Genomic DNA, 16,592 nt, shown 5'->3' with positions numbered 1-16,592 from the left:
GTAGGTCCTGACTTCAATTCAACATAAGATGACTTTCTCTGTCTTATGAGGATATATGTGATTTCCAAAAGCAATGTATCTGTTTTTGAAAAATCCTCCACTAAAAAGGGAAAAAATTAGTTTATTGTAAGGAATGAAACATTCATTTTAGGAATCTGAATATAGAAATTACCCACATTTATATTAAAATTTCATAGCAAAGCAATATACTGTGCATGTCTTCACGTTTCATATACTGAAAGTAATATTTTGATCATGATAACTTCACTGCAAGTATTGCTGAGTTCTGAACTGAAAAGCAGTTTGCTCTGTAGAATAGAAAAATCAATTTAGCATAAGGTGATCTCATTATACTCTATTTATCCAAGATTACAACAATTTAGAAGAAGATTGAGAGTGAAAGTAATTGTTCTTTTATTAATCCAAGTAGCTTTTAAAAAGAAATCTACTGATTAGGAAGCTCTGCATGACTTCTAACTTGAATCTCCCAGGACTTATTCCAGGAGGTTCTGATTTCAGTGATGTGTTCTGATGATATCATAATCTGTGGCCATACCTTGCTGAAGTCACAGAAACAAGATGGAGTAACAGGTTAACATGATCTGTTAGTATATTCAGTATTAATTTGCCATAGAAATGTTAATATTTTTAGATGTTCTGCATATATATGCTCTCTTGCCAACTGGTGATTTAAAAGCTGAAACTTTAGGCAATACTTTCACTTTTTAGTGATGTAGGTTTCTGATTTTAGTTTGAAAAATTAGTACAGTGCTTTGAAGATACAGCGCAATCCCCTGTGCACCAAGATTCTATTGCTGACCCTTATGGATGCTAAGTCTCTGCCCCCTATTCTTTTGCATGTAAGGGTGTAATATTTCCTGCCAAATGCAAGGAGAAAAGAGAGAAAGGACACCTACTGCCAGGAGGTCCAGACTTTCACATTACATCTCCAGCATCAATGTCCCTGAAAATGTCTTTGGACTTGAATGAGCGTTTTCTCCCTTTTTTTTCCTCCTCCCTCTCCCCACAATTTGAAATCCATGATTTTAGTTTGAATCTTTCCTTAGTTACTGTATTGGTAAAAGTGACAGGTTACAATATACTGGACACTTAACACTTAAAATATTCATAAAATTCAGCTGAAGAAATGATGATTATGTTTTCAACTTGCAACTACAAATGTTAGCTCACTGTGTCTGTAAACATCAGTTGCATCTGACAATTTTTAGCTCAGCTCCAGTGAATCAAATAATATAGTTGCTGAAGCAGGGTCATGCAGTCTCTATAGGCTTTTATTCATTAAACTTTTTTATCTGATAAACCCCCCTCAAAATTCTTTGTAGACTCTCATACAAAATTCAGCCATTTAAGTAAAGAATGTCAAAGAAAGCAGAAGTCCTTATGCAGTAATTAAACTAAACATTTCCTTACTTTGTGGGGATGAATGGTGGACAGAGAGTCTAAGAATAACAGGAGGATGCTGGTTTATGGGTCTAAGCCAAAAATATGCAAGGATCTCTGTAACTGAGCAAGCCCATGGTTTATGTGTCCCAGATCCCACTCCACTTTGGATTGTGACCATCCCTGCACCCTGCCTCCTTGCAAGCCCAGCTCTGTTCTGCTGTATCCCAGTCTGGAAGTACACAACCTTTTAGGAAGCAGAACAACTTGCATATTTAGTGAAGTCAGGTGCTCTAGTTACTTTGATATTTCTCAAGCATTTTGCTTTTGATGTTGGCAGAGAAAATTTGTGGCAAACTAAGTTCTTGTATTACACCATCTAGGTATCCACCTAGTTGGTGGTTTAATAAGTGAGATGTAGAATAAATGGAGAGAAGACTTAAAAAGACTGGTAAAACGGAGTATTAGTTTAGAGTATCTTTTTGTTTATTAGGAGATCTCAGACTGAAAAATGTGCTGCTGCCTTGCAAATAGATGTATAGTATTTATATATAATAATACCTATAACATATTATATCAAAATAAAGATAATATAAAATATATAATATATATAGTATATGGTGTATGATATAGAATATATAATAGAATATATAACATCTAATAATATATAATAATAGATATATAATATACAGCAATAGATATATAATAATATCTATTAGATCTATATATAATAATAATAATAGATGCCCCATCCCTGGAAATGTTCAAGGCCAGGTTGGCTGGGGCTTTGAGCAACCTGGTCTAGTGGAAGGTGTCCCTGCCCGTGGCAGGGGGGTTGGAACTAGATGATCTTTAAGGTCCCTTCCAACCCAAACCATTCTATGATTCTATAATTTTTTACATAAGACACCAGTGCTAGAAAAGTTTCTTTTTGGTATATAAGGCCATGTCACTGTTTTATAAGGCTGTACAGAAGATCAGTGACTATGACTGATATAGCTATTGTGCTTTTTAATGTAGTACTTTAGTGCTATTTTAGATCAAGGATGAAATTCCAGTGGTGGTAGTCAATTGGACAGTGAATCCACTCCTCGGGTGTAGCATAGAACCTGCAAAGAGGCTCTAAGGAAAGAATCTTCCTATATTTTAATTAATTTTTGGTTTTTCAAATTTTCATCACATTTGGTTTTGAGGTGTTAAGTGGAAAGATCTTCATAAGTGAAATTGTTTCTGAATAATCCTAAATGAAAAGTTCACAATGTTTAAAACTAGAACAGATGAGTAGGAAAATAAATATTTTTAATCCTTTCTCTCTCTCCTCTCCAGAACTAGCCAGAGGTCTTTGTCCTGCCTCAGTATTCCATTTTCACAGAAATGATCTCAAAAGAGGTAACCTTTCTGATGTCCTAATCATCTTTTGTTGCAGTTACTATTTTTATTTTTTAAATTTTTTTGGTATGAGGTGTGGAGAAAAATGAATGGTTGAGCTAAATTTGCAGAAGAGGGAAGTTTATGGGCTTTACTTCATTTGGTACTTGGGAGTATGCCTCAGAACAATGATGTCTTTAAATGGTGTTGTGCTAAAGAAAGAGTGGAGCAAACAATGCAGGTTTCTTCAGAATGAGTCAATAGCTATTGTGACTTCATAGAGACATTTTGATTTCCAGAGAATTGATAAAAAAAGGAAATGTGATGGTCCACGCTGTGTGGTAGGACAGATTCTGCAGCGTGTGGTAGAATGGTTACTGAAGGCACCTGGTTGACCAAGAAGAGCTAGACTGGCAGAGTGTCCTTTACACATTGTTTGACAATTAGATTTTAAGATATCTACATGTCCATGGCTGTGCTAACAAGCTGTTTATAGTTAATGATTTCTACTTCCTTTAACAAAATGCTTAGTAAGTCTCCTGCTTGGAGATTTAAAGTAGCTAATTGACTGTCATTGTGGGGGATTTCTCTATTGATAAGATATGCTATCATAACTTCTGATACCGTTCACAGAGTGGTGAAAGCAATATTACTTCAAATATTTGTTGAACTGATCTGTAATCTCAAGTTCACACTTCTTAAAATTTAATTTGTTAGAGTATTTAGATAAACAGAAGCATTGACTTAAAATGGAGCAAAACTGCAGTATCTCAACATTGGGGTTCTGAAAGGAAGATTATTCTGCACCTCTGAATATTGAAAGTCCCAGTGTAATAAAGTTCTGAGTGTGCATATTGTTTCTGAAAAACTTAAATTTAGGTCTTTTATGTTATGTCTTGAACTTGGTGTTTCTTTATGAAGGACTGCTCTGCATATCCTTATGGCATAGAGATAAACCATCTATACACTGTCAAATGGAAACAACTGTATACATCTCTGAATAGTGATGATTTTCATCATCTCAAACCACCCTTACAAAAGTTTCAGAAGTTCTGTTTTGAAAAGTTAAACTACAGGTGCTCAGAGCTGCTACTAAAATCTCTCAAGGCTTTATTTTTTCTTCAGAATACCTTTGCTTTGCCTTTTCCTCCCTTTGTCAGCCATATCTATTATATTTGATATTGTATTTCTCCCATGCTGGACTTACTTTTTCTCATTGTGTGCCTTGTTGCTAACACCATTCTATCTCAGATGTATTTGTGGTGTGATACCTATTCTGTTGTGATGTTTTCCTGCAGTGCTGCTTGTTATCTTATATTTCCTTTTCCATAGATACATACATCTTTAGACTGACACCCCCCCTCCCAATATGATGTTTACAGCCTGGCACTTGTTTTGAATGGTTGTTTATGGTAGGGAGAGTTGGGGACCGATGGCTGTAGATATCTGCACCTCATCACTTGGAAGATAAACAGAAAAGTAGAGTGGATTCATTCCACTGTTGAGATAACAGGGGAGACACCGAGATTCCTAAGTCCCCAGATATAGCCAAAGAAAAAGTGACATAGGATTTTGGAGGCCTAGAGCTCCCCCAAACATAAATCGTCAGATAGCAGAAAAAGGATACCATCCTATGGCATGTTCCTTCAACTGACAATTCAGTGCTCAGATCTGCGTTGCTACCTATGTTATCAATGCTATACACAGAAGGAGAGAGTTTCAGTTATTCCTTTGGAAGTTATAGCTCTTTCTAGATGTAAATGTATTTCTTCACTTCTTGCTAGTCATATCCCATAAAGGAGGAAAGGCAGACAGGTTTTTGGCAATGAAAGAGAAACTTCTCTTACCTGTTAATTTTTATTTTTGGAAAGGAGCCACTTGATCCAGCTGACCTGCACAGTATTTAATATTCACCAGCAATGTTTTTGACATGCAGTATTTTCATGCTGCTTTTCTTTCTCCAGCAGGTTTAGATATTTGCAGCTGACCCTATAGTTTCCTCTTTTTTCTTAGCCTTTAACATTTGCAGTTCTGAGTCAACCCAATACTTTTATTTCCCAAGTGACTGCTAGAGCTAATACTATTTTGGAATTGATCTGCAACTTTGCAGAAGGTAGCATTACCACGATGTCATTGCTGTATTTTTCTGCAAGGGCCACTGAGTATTCTTATCTCTGCTCCCCTTTTAAAAACAAACAAACAAAAAACCCCAAACAAACCAAAAAGCTGAGCACAGGTCTCTTGGAAGAGCAACTAAGAGAAACTTCTTTACTAAAAATATTGGTTGTTTAAATATATCAGATTAGCAAAGTCTTTCGTAAATGGTACTTAGTTGATTTTATATATATCAGGAAAAGCATGAAAAAGCCAGTGCAGACCCAACAGAAGTCAGGAGGGCTGTGGGTGATATTCAGGACTATTGTTAACACTATAACAGCTACAGAATGCTTTGCAACAGCTCCAGGGGTTGTGGCGGTGTCTGTAGCGCCATTCATGTACAGATGACGAAAACAAGATAGAGTACTTCAGTCATAAAGCTTAAGTATCGAGCTTGTCTGCCCTGTGAATAGTCAGGGACTCCCCCTGCCCCAATCCTCTTTTCAGGGGGTTGGGCAAATTCCAGGCCCTTTGCCATTGAGCTCCACCTGAGCCAATCACCCAAAGAACTTCTTCAAGTGAAGAAGGGTTCAATTTGCAAGATGCTCAGTCCACCTGCTACCACTGACTCATGCTGGTCTTCTTGCAGGAGCTGCTTTTGTCCTATTTGTGCCTTTCATCTTTAGCTTGTGAGAGAAACACCTGTCACATTTGGGTGTATTTCTTTGCACCTCTGATTGTTTCTGTACTACTAAATAAAACGAAGGCCAGGATCTATTCTCTGGTCCTTGAGGTCAAATGGAACAGACAGGCCACATCCACAATCCTGGGCAATTGGCTGTAGTCTCCCCTGAGCTCGTGTTTATCCGTACTGTCAAATAAAAGAGCAACAAGGAGTTCAAACACTGGACTCCTTCTGGCTATGGTTTGTATTACTCCAGAAAGCTTTCTCTAAGAGAAGTGTCGTGGTTTAACCCCAGCCAGCAACTAAGCACCACGCAGCCGCTCACTCACTCCCCCCCACCCAGTGGGATGGGGGAGAAAATCAGGAAAAGAAGTAAAACTCCTGGGTTGAGATAAGAACCATTTAACAGAACAGAAAAGAAGAAACTAATAATGATAATGATAACACTAATAAAATGACAACAGTAGTAATAAAAGGATTGGAATGTACAAATGATGCGCAGGGCAATTGCTCAACACCCGCTGACCGACACCCAGCCAGTCCCCGAGCGGCGAATCCCTGCCCCCCCACTTCCCAGTTCCTAAACGAGACGGGACGTCACATGGTATGGAATACACTGTTGGCCAGTTTGGGTCAGGTGCCCTGGCTGGGCATGAGAAGCTGAAAAATCCTTGACTCTAGTCTAAACACTACTGAGCAACAACTGAAAACATCAGTGTTATCAACATTCTTCGCATACTGAACTCAAAACATAGCACTGTACCAGCTACTAGGAAGACAGTTAACTACATCCCAGCTGAAACCAGGACAAGAAGACATCATCTCCTGGCCTCAAAGGTGGGGCTTGGTCCTGGACCACCATTAACTTATTTATATGTAGACATAGAGGCTTTTGTAGACATTCCCCTGGCTTCAAAGTGAGTGTTGAGGTCCCACCTGAAAACAGTGCAGAGCTGGGACAGGAACTCCAGGAAGGCTACCTGGTAATCCTGTGTTAAGACATCTTTTCAGTCTCATGCCACCTATCTGTAACACAATTTTATCTTAACAAGGAGTAGTAATGGCAAGTGAGATTTTGCCTTCCAAGAGTTTCAGGTCATATTGTTTCCAAGCAGTCTTTTAAAAAATTATTTTATTTCATTTTATTTTTAAATAAAACCATAGAAAAATACAGCTAAAAGGACCCTCAGGAGGACTTTTGGTGCAGTATTATTCAACCCCCAAGCACCTGATCTGTGGTAGTTCATAAAGCTTCTTAAGGTGATCTACAAAATGACTCCCAACTCTGAAAACCCTGCACATATATTCATAAGCTGCTGAAATGCAAGCTCAAGTATCATCATTAAAAAAGATCAGAATGTTCCATTAAAGAACATTTTACAAAAGAGTTAGTTTATTTACCTAAAAGCTAAATACTTTTTTTTTTTTTTTTAATTTTTCTGGAATGTGCCAGGTAAATCAGATACAAGATGACCCTCTTTTTCTCAGATCAATCATCTGCTCATTAATTACAAAGCTAGTTATATATATCTAAGTATCCATCCAAAAGCAGGATCAGCTGTAGCTATACCATCCAGTATATGCTTGCCAAACCCCTAACAATGGTGCTCAGCAGATTCCCATAACAATCCATTCCAGTGTCTCCTATCTATTACATTGTTTTTCCTCATAATTAACCTATATCTACCCTACTGCAAATTTAGTGGTTTATTTCTTGTCTTGTCAGTTGTGGATAGAGTATACCCTTTACAGACAACTATGTACAAAAGCTTTTTGTTTTTCCCATTCAATCATTTTATTAACTGTCCTTGTGAAGTTAAGGCATCTTTGCGTGTATGTATGAATAAAAGTGATTTTCTGTGAACAGGAATGGAGGGAGAAAGGGGAATTAAATGAGAGTCTCCCCAAAAGTCTGCTGTTGCTTTCATCCTACCTGTTGTGTACCTTCCCACTACCTAATTTCCAAACATATTGTGAGAAGCAATATGTTTAATGACAGCACTCCAAAGTTATTCCTTGCTATTTAATAACTGGTAGGAATGCAGTAAGGAGCAGAGTTAGAGTGAGTCTAATCTTGGTTAAAGTAATAGTTTGGAGTTAAAACAGTGTGGTGGATTTATAAAGAATTGCAGATTCATTTCTCAGAGACATCCCAGAAAAATAAGGCCCTGCTTACCACATCTGCTCATAGTAAAATCCTCCTTTGACTAAACACTGCTACTTCATCATTGTCATTTTCAAGAATCAGATCAGGAACTCCAGGCTCATTTTGATGAAGAAGAAGTCTTTTCAATGATTAGAATTAAGAGGTTTCTCACAGAGTCTCCTGCTGCTCGACTAGTCATTGTTTCAATAACAAGAGTTACCCTGCGGTGATGGTATCAAACTTTTCTGCTTCCTATGGTGCGTTCAGAGGTCAGCTGCAATGAGAATATAGAAGTGTGTTTGACAGAATAAAAGGAAAACTGAAACCTTATAAAAATCATCATGAAAGAGGTAAAAATTGATGTCCTAAGAAAATAGGATTATTTTTTGTTCAGATAAGAGGATAAGGGAACAGGTTATGTTTCTGGATATCTTTGGGAAAAGAGAGAAGTAAAGGATCTGCAGAATTTAGAGTTACATAAAGTAGTGTTGGTTTTGGCTGGAATTGCCACAATGTGAAGGTTGAAGGTGAACTTTCTTTCTGCATTCCCCTTCACATTTTGAAAAATTATTTTCACCTGTGCTGTACTTCTAAGATGATTTTTGAGAAAAATAACCCATGAAGCTTTAAATTCAGGGACAGGGATGTTGACCAAAGCCTTATTTTCAAATATGGTAGTCCATATTTGGGAAGAAAACGGTTGTGTCGCACATCTAAATAACTTAATAATTTTTCTTTTGGCTCCTTTGCTTCCTTCCAATTTGCCTCCTACTGGCTATTTATCATGGAACCTACTGTCATGAAAATATTACATTTTATTTTTTACATAATTATATATTTCTTCTCTGTATATTTTTTCTTTCCCTGCAGAGATTATCTACATTGTTGTTATTATTATTTATTACAATAAACAATAACATGTATTTGACAAAATAAAATCAGCATAATCTCAAATACATTACTGCAGCTTAATATTTCATACTGTTCTCTGTAACAGAGAATCTTTTAAAGATAGAAAATAAATTTATTTGGAAACATCACAGAGAATACTTCAAGCCTATAATAAACAATATTTAAACCTTCAAAAATGAAGCTGATGCCAAAAGGCTAACAAATTGAAAGTATTTCTAGGTGATTAGTCAATGTGTGTACAGTACTTTGAAAATGAAATGCTATGTCCTTGCTTAATTATGAGTGTCCTTGGAATTACTAGATGCAGTCTGAAGAAATATGAAAACATATGGATGTTCATTTTCATTTCTGATGCCCCTCTTACCCTTTTGAGTCTTCCTTCCCCCCATTCCTCTTATAAAACATATTTTCAAGAAAGCCAGAAAATGCTGGGTCACCTACCCCTTTCCAGCAGAAGAGGATTCATTTAGTATATGGTCTGTCTGTATAGGCTGCCATTTCTCTCTGGTGCAATTTATCTTTTTTTGTTGCAGTGGGATTTAGGAATCCCTCTATTCTTTGCAGTTTCAATGAATTCAAAGCTGGAAAAATAATCTAGACTGGCTTCCTGCATAATATTGCTGAGGAATTCTTGCATGTTGCCACAACTTTTGAAATATATCTTTTAGATTAACATCCAATCTTGACTTAAAGATTTCAGATTATGGAAAATCTACTAACACCTCTCATCTTGCAACAGGTACCTTTAGTGTAAACAAGTGCACTTAATTTTAATTCTACCTGTTGGGTTTTCCTACACCTCTCTGATTAAAAAGCCAGTTACTATTTGAAATCTTTCCATGTAGGCACATACAGACTATGGTTTGTTGCACAAACCTTCTGTTATTACAGAAGAGTTTCTCCCTCACTGTAAATAGGGAAATGAGAAGCTGATAGTTGACACACAAGGTTAACTGCATCTTTGTTTATTAGAAGTAACACAGTAAGTGTTCTTGGTTTGCAAGCAAAGAAACAATTTAATTTTTATTGATTCGTTTAGATATATTGTCTGTATTTGGTGAGGTGGTTCTAAAGGAATTGTTCTTCCAACTTTCTCTGAATTTTTCTTTATTTCCAATGCTATGGCTGTTTAAAAAAACCCAAAACCTCCAAAACCCAAACCAAAACACCCCGCCCCCAACCTCTGAACCCCATTTAATGTCTCCATATATTGTTCCATCCTCTTTTCAGATCTGAATTTGTCTTAATCCTTCTTTGACTGGCTAATCCAGATTCCTTTGTCCCTTCTTTTTGAAGGAGCGGTGAAAGAAAATATATTCCTCATAGTGTTTTCAGCTGGTGACTAAACTTGTTTATTTTCTGCCTGGTCTGAACATGAGTGGTGATAAGGCAACATCTCTTCTTTAACTCTGGTGTTGTCTGTTTTCCTGATTTCTTGGAAAGTAACACTGCCATTTTCTCATTTTAAGAGCAATGATACCCTTTATATTGAGCAGTATTAACAGAAAGCAAGGGAAAACACCTTCTGCAGGTACATAATAAAACTATTTAACAGCTTTTAGTTGTCATCTATCTGTATGAATTCTGTATACATAACATACGCATGTTCCTGTAAACAGCTGACTTTAAGCTTATTGCCTTCCACACTTTCTGCTGATTTACTCTAGCTTCTCTCAACATGAGCAAATAATTTTCTAGCATTCTCTTGATTAAACTAAGAATATTGACCTTCTCTGGACTTCAGGTAGATTTTTCAGGTGTCAAAATATGCTTTAATTGACTTCTGAAGATATTCCATTTTTAAATATGGTTTTAAAAATGGAAATGTCGGACTAAACATAGTGTTCCAGCATTGGTAACATCAGTTTTTGAGTATGGAAATAATGAAAAACATCTACTTCTTTTCAATATTGCTTTACTTTTTCAAGGATTGAATTAGTTCATTTAGCAACAGCTTTGCACTGGGAGTTCACAGATTCTTACCCACCTACAGTTTCAGAATCACTTTTTTCAGCATCCCATCCTATAAATATGACCCGCATTCTCTCTGCCTAAATTTAAGACTTTGCATTTGTTCTTATCAAAATTTATCTTGTTCAAATGAAGCCACCTAACAAATCGAGACAGATCATTCTATAGAACATTTGCCTTATTACTTGCCACTCCACCAATTTTTGCGTGCTCTTCAAGTTTTACCAGCAATTGCTTTGTATTTTCTTCCAGATCATTGAAAATTATACTTAGGACTTAAGATTTAGATACTGGTTAGCCCATATTAGAAATACTGTGATTACACAGGCATTCCTCTTTTATAGCTGAAGAGGAATGTAGAATATATTTATAGCAGTTATAGCTAATAACTAATTAATCATTAAAAAATAAACTTTAATCATTTAAATATCATTTAAGTTACTGTATTTAATACTATCCACCCCTCACTCCAAGAAATCAGCAAGAATGTGGTAGCTCAGAATATGGAAATAAGTCAAATGCTTTACAGTCATGTAAGTAAAGTATATTAACCAATTATCTTCTCTCAAGAAAAACTCTAAAGCTTGCAGACAGAGTGCTCAAGGTACAATCTTCCATTTCCATAAAATCAATTAAACTTTTGGGGGAGATAAGAAAGCCACATTTCACAATCCTTTTTTCTAATAGTAGGATATAAGCTCCAAAATGTTATTTAAATTTTAAAACAGCAGTTCATTCTAAGCTTGCAGAAGATTACTGCATTATGATGTCCCTGCTGGACCATGAAGAATGAAATCTGAAGCTAGGAAATGGTGTCAGGTGTTTTGGTTTTGGGGATGGTGGCACCTCTGTCTCCTTGTTGGTCTGTTCCTATCAAAGGAGCTCCGAACCAGAGTAAGCTAATCTAAGTCAGAGATGCTTTAGTCCTTTTTCCCTCCCGCTGCACAGAGCTGCATGTTTTGTGGCAATATTAGTGTTCACCTGGATCTGTGGTAAGCAGGCTATGGGAGTTAAACTGGCTCAAAACTATGAGGATAGAGATGATGATGATGATGCAGGAACCCGGCCAGCTCAGCTGTGCAGTAGGAGTGTGAGAACGTGGTCTGAGCTGAGGAAGGTAAGCATCAGTGTAAATTTGATTTAGCAGCCTGTGCAATTGTTTTTAGGTCTGTTGTGCCTCTCTGTTTTGTAAACTAGAGTCCCATGATTTTCCAATTCGTAGGCTGGCAGGATCTTAAAAAATACTTGGGTTTGTCTATCTCTGTTTTCTGCTGGAGTCAATGGGACTTACCTTTCTGCTAATGATGGACTGGGAGAGGAAGGAGTTATTTACTCAACTGCAACATTTTCTTATGGAGCTAGTGCTTACAAAATAGTTCAAATGTATAAGCAGCTGTAAGGAGAATAGATAAACCATTCTTTATCATATTGCACATTAATTTTTTTCATGCAGGCACCATCTTGGTGATAATTAATTTTTTATTTCTAATGAACAAATCTGTGCTATGTGAGTAAATGTAGAAATTACGCAGAGAAATGTGATGGAGCGGGCATTTACAAGGTGAAGTGTCGTACATTCACAGATAATTTTTTCTACAGGTACATGATTTGAAATTAAATACGTGATGTTGTTTTCCGTAGAGACATATACTATAATAAGAGTGGTTCAATCTGATTAAACAGCTTATAGATGTGGTGGGCCACATAATTATCTATCTATACACCATACCTCAAGCTGTAACATGCAGGCAAGTATCCCTTCAGTAATTTCCACTGCTCCATCTCTTTAGAAATATAAATTCATTGGCTCTGCAAACAGAATTATTTACTTCATTCCTGTAATTACACCTCGAGTCACTTCTAGTCAGCTTTCTCTCTCAACACTTTCCTGAAACTCCTCTCAACTAGCCAAATCGTGGAATTGCTTGGAATGTCTTCCACTCTTTTCTCTCCTTTATTTTCTTTATACCACTAACTTTCAATTCAATCTTTCCCTTGAAAATGGTATCTTTTGCAGGGTTTGGTGAAACATTCTTCTAATTTTCTGCCACCTCTCTGCTTAATTCTACAGCATCTCATCTTTCAGTATGTTGTTTTTCCTACTGTGAGAATGCCAGGGGCTTTCTATCTGTCCCTAAAGGGCTTTCCCTCTGCACTGCATCCACTACCATTTTTATATTGGTGACTTCTTTCTGACCCATCTCCTGCAACTATCTATCTTGGTTCTCATTACCCATTTTGGTAGTCCTCCTGTCTCCAGCTTTACTATTCCCAGACTGTGTATCTCTCCAGATCATCTATATTGCCCATCATACCCTTTCCATCCTTTTAATGTCTCTTGCCTTCTTGCTAAATTACATTCTTTCTATTCATTATCTTCAAGTTTCTTCCACAGCTTTACTTTTGTCCCACGTACTTTTACCTCTACTACATCACCAGTACTCTCTAAGCCTCTCTAATGAAAACAAATTTGATGAGTGCTATATTTGTGCCTCTTCCATGCCTGACAAGATCATAACCTTCTTGAGACAAGCTATATAGGAAACTGCTCCCTTTTGCACATCCCTTCTAAAGCTGGTGTCAAATTAAATGTCTCATGAAATTAATTAATTCATAATGTTCGGGGATAAGGCAGTTGAGGATAGCTGCATTTTCTTCCTTTTCCCTCTCATTTAACGTTGCTTGTCTTTGATTGTAAGTGCTTTGAATTTGGCATTGAATCGGTACACAAGTTCGGAAAGTGACTAGCCCAGGATGCAGAAAATAGTTTTTAGGAAAGATTGTCTTGACTTATGAAGAACGAAACCATCATCATTGTAAAATGTTTAAAATATTAGTGCTTGCTGTGTTTAGCACATACAGCCAAAAACTGTTAGCTGCCTTCTCCAAACAGTGCATTGTTATGGTGGTTTTTGTTAAAATACTTGAAAACTCACATGATTCTCCTGATTTAGAATCCAAATAGGCACCATTAAGCCAACAAGCTCTTGAAGTGTAAATATCACCCAACACCTCTACGTTACCAAGCAGAAGACAACATTGTTTCTGACCATTGAAAATTTTTTCATCTGGGCAACAAAGAAGGGATAAAGTAAGGAATGTGGCCCCTTCAAAAGGATAAAGTCAACAGGAGAATGAAAAGTCTCTCTTATTGCATCTTGAACAGAGGGTTGGTGGGCGAGGAAGTCACAAGCTTCAAGGAGCCTACAACAAATTCAGATTAAGGATAAACCTCTTGAGGAAGGTCTCAGATGATAGAAGTTGTCATAGAACTGGTTAAAAGTTACCTCCCTTGCTTACTTTACCTTCCATCACCAATGACTATCAAATATTATTAACATATGTGCAAACGGAGAGGGGCAGTCCAGGCATAGCTTGAGCACATTAGTCTACTGTATTTGTGCCGTGGAAAGATGTGGTCAACTTGCTTGTAGCAGCTTGGAGAAGCATGTGCCACCACACAGAGCAGCACAAATGTGGCCTTTGTTGGGGTGCAGTGCAGGCCAGCAGCTCCCAAAGGAGAGGAGCCAGGAGCTTGCCGTGGGACCACCAGCAGGTCCCATCCCTCCACCCCTGTTTGGAGAGCAGGGCAGCCCGCAGCTGCCATCACCAAGCAGGGACACAAGGATGGGTTACACTCCAGGCATGGCCAGGAAAGGTGTCCTTGCCCAGGATTGTGGTAGGGGTACTCATTTGTGAGGTGGTGTGGCCATAGCAGGAGCTTACGTGTTATTCACTGGGTCCTTGGATGGGGCCCAGGACGTCACTGCCGGGCTATCTCAGAATGTACGTTGGGGAGAACTTCAGACGGATGGCTGAGATGTTGGGCACGTTTTATCAAGGACACTTTATTTTCAGGGGAGTGAGAGAAAAGGGAGAATTTCAGTGTCATTTAACACCAAAGTGGGAACTTGTTTGTGTCCTTAACTGAAGCTAGAAATTCTGGGACACTGAATGCGTTGATACACATGACCCATTTCTTTTTGTATCTGTCTTACAAAACCTTTCTCTCTCTTTTTTTTTTTTTTTTTCTGCTCAGCTGCTACCCTTCTCAAGTCTGGTCTGAGCTGTTTGTTCCAGCACAGAGACTGGTTCTTTCTACAGCCCCTTCCTACTGGTTCCAGTAGGAACTGGCTTAGTTATAAAAGACCTTTAGAATATTTTCACCTGCTGACAAGAGTAGTTGAGGCCTTGTGAATCCTTGTGAGTGCACACCTCTTTTGTGGTATTACGGCCTGCGGCAAAACCAGGCTCAGAATTTAGATGGAAGGACTCTCTAAAATACTGTGTAATTACTGCAGTAATTCACCTCTGTTGAACTACCTATAGATATGTGTGTAAAATGGTTGTCAATTAAACTTTTCTTCATAAAAGCTCTAGTGATTTTACCTATGTAAGCGTTACAAAATGCACCAATATAGTGATCCTTGTTAGAACAGGGACCTACACTGTATGTTCTCTAGATAAGACAGGGATCTCTGTACTTCTTATCTGGGAGCTACCAACCATGCTGTGGGTGTGATAGAATACTAAATAGGAGTAACATATTTAAAATATAATTACAAGTATTTGACTACATTCATCCATGGCATAATGGGGCAGCTGTATTATTAGACTGTCCTTAGGAAATTGAATTACTCTAATAAATGGAAATGACTGTTATTTAAATGGAAGACTATTTGCATAAAATAGGCCAATGCTAAGTGACCAGCTGTTAAATAGGTGCAAAATCTAATCTCAAAGTTCTGGGTCAAGGATGGATGGGTTCTTGCCAAAGACTTTCATATTTGGGCACTTAGCCTATATATAAAAATTCCGCAGTCAGAAGAAGCTTCAAGATCTGAAAACTGCAGCTCAATTTATTAATTTTCCTTTCTCATATTTTTTATTTAAGAACAAGCTAGTGAATGTCATTCAACAAAATCAACAATTTCTCTTAAATGGAAATAAAGAATAAAAAGTCAAATGATGCAGCTTCATTTCATAAGGGAAATGAAGGGAAATGCCACTGTTGTACTTGTGGCATTTCTGAGATAACTGTTTACTTCACTGTTATCTTATTTAATATCATCAGCTTGGAGATAATTCAGCGCAAAAGAAACAATTAAAAACTATCATGATCTTAATAACATATATATTCACTTTATCAACAGAAATGCAACATGTCCGTATCTTCCCAGCAACTTTCCATACCTTATTGTAGCTGGGGCACAGCTCAGACTCCTGTGAGTGCTCCTTCTATTTTGGAAGATAATGCCAGCTTTTATGACAGCAAAGCTTTTGGAAAGGCAAGCTGGAAAAGAGTTTTTCAGCAAGATTCTTGGTTCAAAAAAAGGTTGTACAAGTTACCTGAAAGACCACTTTCTGTAACGTTCAGCCCTACATTCCCTGAGAAGCCTGTCAAGAGTTATAAGGCTCACATCTACCTAACTCCACAGTACGCTATGGAGCAAGAAGGTGAGAAGCTTTTCCTTTCATGTGTAATTTTTTAAACAGGAAGAAATTCAGTATTTTGCTGTTTGCCCACTGCTGCCTTTTTTGTCATGAGGCCACATTCTCATGTGACTTGACATTGGTACTTTTCCATGTCCATTAATAGATTTATGCAGCTGATGGGCTACATTATAATCTTCTTGGTCTGTAAGCGTGGTGTAGCTTGGTTTATGAAAAACAAGCACTAGCAAAACTGCACAGTGAAAAAAATCTCGAACAGAGCACAATCTTGGAAAGGGGTTTTTTTTTTTGTTTGTTTTCTGTTTCTCACAAGTAAGTTTTTCTGCTGAAAGCAGATAATTTGAATATAAAATATTAATTTGCCAAAAGCTCCAGTTTCCATCAAAGTGTTATCTTTTCAGCCAACAGTTTTTTATTTATTTTTCTGACAATGACTCTCTGAGTTGCTCTGATGTGGAAGAAAATTAAGCAAGATAGCATATGAATCCTGTGACTGTTCTGTGGCATTCATGTGATGTCATATGATTGGTCCTGATTTGGGCGTAATTTATTTATTCC

The sequence above is a fragment of the Haliaeetus leucocephalus genome, unplaced genomic scaffold, assembly GCF_000737465.1.
Source record: "Haliaeetus leucocephalus isolate CR32 unplaced genomic scaffold, Haliaeetus_leucocephalus-4.0 Scaffold21, whole genome shotgun sequence".
Classification (NCBI taxonomy): Eukaryota; Metazoa; Chordata; class Aves; order Accipitriformes; family Accipitridae; genus Haliaeetus; species Haliaeetus leucocephalus.
The sequence above is the reverse complement of the archived record's forward strand: the minus strand, read 5'-3'. Positions refer to the sequence as shown.